The sequence below is a fragment of the Salmo salar genome, unplaced genomic scaffold (assembly GCF_905237065.1).
Source record: "Salmo salar unplaced genomic scaffold, Ssal_v3.1, whole genome shotgun sequence".
In the NCBI taxonomy this organism is placed as follows: Eukaryota; Metazoa; Chordata; class Actinopteri; order Salmoniformes; family Salmonidae; genus Salmo; species Salmo salar.
In genome coordinates this window covers 8,146-11,967 of record NW_025550355.1, presented here as the reverse complement: position 1 = coordinate 11,967, position 3,822 = coordinate 8,146, and the positions used below count along the sequence as shown (strand labels likewise).

General features: G+C 46.8%; 1 long non-coding RNA gene across 1 annotated transcript; it reads right to left on the bottom strand.

The window, feature by feature from the left end:
* Positions 1-820: 820 nt before the first annotated feature.
* Positions 821-2,448, bottom strand: LOC123723856 (uncharacterized). Its single transcript, XR_006767666.1, has 4 exons — positions 2,159-2,448; positions 1,242-1,474; positions 1,027-1,111; positions 821-952 (listed from the first exon to the last, which is right to left on the bottom strand). It is a non-coding gene; the product is annotated as an uncharacterized lncRNA (long non-coding RNA).
* Positions 2,449-3,822: the final 1,374 nt, after the last annotated feature.

Below are 3,822 nucleotides of genomic sequence, written 5' to 3'. Positions count from 1 at the left end.
TGTAAACATACTGAATTATAATTGGATACATTTTACCGCCATATCATACTGTGCTATGATTGGTTAAGACAAGACATCCGGACACTCAAATTAGTATGAAATGTAACATTTGGTATGGTTACACAGATGGTTACTTAAGGCAAAAATGAAAGTAGGGTAGTTGGTCGGGGTGGAAGGGTGGGTAGTTGGTCGGGGTGGAAGGGGTGGGTAGTTGGTTGAGGTGGAAGAGGTGGGCGTATAACGTGAACGTCTAGTAACAAAAGGTTGCGAGTTCAAATCTCATCATGGACAATTTTGCTAATTAGCAACTTTTCAACTACTTAACTAACCCTTTCCCTAACCCTTTTAGCTAACCCTTTAACCTAACTCCTACCTTAACCCCTAGCCTAGCTTGTAACATATCATAGGTTTTGCAAATTCGCAACATATACTTTAATACAAAATGGGTGATGGACAACCACAAATGAATACATACCATAGGAAATGGAACATATCATACTAAATGGAGCGTTTTGGATTCACGTAAAGAATAATAAAAAAAACTTGGTCTCAGAGAATTTTGTATTTTACCTTTATTTAACTAGGCAAGTCAGTTAAGAACAAATTCCTATTTCAATGACGGCCTAGGAACAGTTGTTCAGAGGCAGAACAACAGATTTTTACCTTGTCAGCTCGGGGATTCAATCTTGCTAGTCTAAAGCTCTAACCACTAGGCTATCTGTCCTTGCATCAACTGACAAGGAAAGAAACACACCCTAACCAGGTGTGTTAAGCAAAGCAGTGACCCACCCACCTTACCTTTCTGAACACTATTCTGAGCAGCTCGGAATGCTCGCGAGGCATCATGTGTCGTCATAGTGACGTGCTTGACAATGGGGAAGATGTTGAGCACGTCGTCTGGACCAACGGGAGCCTTCGTTTGGTTGTCGAATAAGTACTCTCTCAGTCGCAGCTGAGGGACACAAAGATGAGGTCTCAGTGTGAGAAGGTGTGTTTGTGTGTGCGTGCATGTATGTGTTTGTGTACCTGTATTCCAGCCTTCAAACAGAACTCTCTAAGCAGAGAGACCATTTGCAGCCCATACGTCTCCACCAGGTGGTCAGCAGTAGAACTGCAACACAGACACATAATACATCAGCTCATACTGTAACTACTGGCAGTGTTATACTTTAAACATTAGGTGTCTACTGAACTGTACAAATAATTAGTGACAGACTGAGGAATTTATTGAATGTGCCAACCCCAGGCTGTGAGTGATATCATAGGTCTACGCTGCGTCCTGGCCAATCAGGTTCCAGACCGCGGCTCCATTGAGCGCACTCCAGGCTGCGCCGTCTGAAGCTGCTCCACCACGACCCCGCCTTCTGAACCTTTTCTTAGGCTCCTCCCCTGCAGGGGTGCTGCTGTAGTGGGAAACCAATAGGCAGCAGAGGATGTGACTGACGGCTGCAGAGAGACTTGACACCTCCACACTCTGCGGACAGACAGAGGAGAGGAAGAGTCCCTCAGGTAGGAAGAGGCGAAGCGAGAGGTTTTACTTTGCCCAAAATCTGTCCACGAAAATAAGCCCACGAAGTGAGGAGTTTTTGTATGGAGGTCAATGAGCGTGTCGAATTTGGTCAACGAACATGTAAATTGCTAATATGCTACATGAGGCTTATTTGATCTAATATAAGTTTCTTAATGATTAGGTTGTTACGAATGCACTGATAGAAGTGAACACAAGTGGCATTTCTGCAACTTTGAAAAAAAAACGCCTGTTGTCAGATAGATGGCTATAATCCATTTTAGCATAGACATTGCCATTGAGGGTTTCCATTTTAAAGCAGTCAACTGGGTGGGGATTTCTATGTTGGGAGAAAAATCAGCCAATGAAGAAGAAAATGGACTACTTTAAAATGCCCATGCTGTCACAGATGCTATAATGGCACAGATACAAAGATGAGTCCTCTATCTTTATGGCCTGTTGTTCACACTCGTATCAGCCTTCTCATTGGCTAGAATGGTCCTCAAAGATGGAAGGCAGGGAGGACGAGTCGAGATCAGGATGGACATGTATTGACTCAATATAACAGACAATCTTTGTTTCCCGTCACCCACTATGGGGAACTGATCACAGACCAGTTAATAAGGACTGTAATGAAGACTGTTTCAGTACCTGGAGGAAGTTGTTGAAGATCCTTCTGGAGGAACGAACCACAATCTCTCCCACAGCCAACCTCTGAGAGAGAAAAAAGAAAGAGCATGAAGCTTAGAAAAGTCACTTATCACAGCGCGTACATCCTGTCCTATGAGCACCGTTGTGTTGGTGTACGTGTGAGTTGAGTCTGACCGTTATGTGTCGGAGCCAGTCCTTGTGTTCCGATTGGCTGATAACCATGGTCAGCTGGCCGAGGTATCGGAGGTTGATACCTTTCTGGTGCAGCACCTGGTTCAGCGTAACACCATCTAGAGGCATCTCACTGCCCCGCACGAGATGCGCCTCCACCTGAGACACACACAGGAAATTGGAGTAAGAGACAGGTTACAACAGGTTGACAAACTGAACTCCAGCAATAGAGAGTTCCACCCACCAGGTCAGGTATCTGTTGTGTGATGATGAAGGCTGCAGCCTCTCTCTGTAGCCTCTCCTGCAGCGCCACAGCCTCACGGTCAATCTTGGAGAACGCCACGTCTGAACACACAGAGGGGTGAGAGAGGGACAGGGTAAACCTTTTCACTCTGGAATGTCACAACAGTGGTTTTGGCTCAGGTTCTTTCGGGCTGAGAAGCAGCTGTATTGGACAGGGGAGTGTGTGCGTTTTCTTTTACTATCCTTGTGGGGACCAGACGTCGTGTGTGTGTGGGAGGGAAGCGGATGGGATACCTGGGCAGAAAACACTGGGGTTGAAGCGCATCTCAAAGATGATGTTATTGACTGATCCCACGTCTTTACAAGCACCTCTCACTGCGTCTGTACCTCGATGATCACCTGAGGAGAGACATAAAATAATATGTCAGCTCTGATGTTATTACATGTAGTCTTGAAACCTAGAGCGAAAATAAACTTCCCTCACCTGCTTTTCCACACTCCCTCCACACCTCCATTCTCTTCCATCCTTTCTTCGCAGCGTCGAAAGTGAACTGGGACTGTCTGCAACAGAGGGAACAATCTTAGAATGGACACAATACCATTTTTTATTTGACATGTTACTGCTGTGTTAAAAGAAAATGTTACTGTAAACACCAGCCTGTCCCATATACATACAAACTATTCCTACAGTATAACTAACTAGAGGTGTACAGTACTGACTTGTCCTGGATGAAGGCCTGCAGCAGCTCTGATCTCAGCCTGCAGAGGCCATGAGGGAACTTCCTGGGCAGACCTGAAGTGCTCTGGTACTGCTCTGGCCAGCCCTCATCCCCTGACCACTCCTCCTCCCCCTCTCTCTTACTCCGTCAGGACAGTAGTTGGCATCGGCCGGAAGGCTCCTGAAAGAGGTCTAGCAGGTAGAACCTCCCATCAGCCCCAAGCAGGCCCTGAGCATCCAGCCCGCGGTGAACAGCGGCACCTGATGGCCGTTGGGCCCCACTACAGCGTGTCCCTGCAGACTGAGGCCTTTAGCCGCTTGGGCCAGCAGCTCCAGAAGATGACGTCGATGGGGGGGACTCCTGGGGCCCAGCGCCCAACCCGTACAGAATACCCCTGGGGGAAGAGGTGAGGGTGGCCTTCATGCTCCCGACAAAAGACTAATTGCAGGCGCAAACACTGTCCAAAATAAAACAAATCACTGGAGAGCATATTTATTTTATTTCACCTTTATTTATCCAGGTAGACCAGTT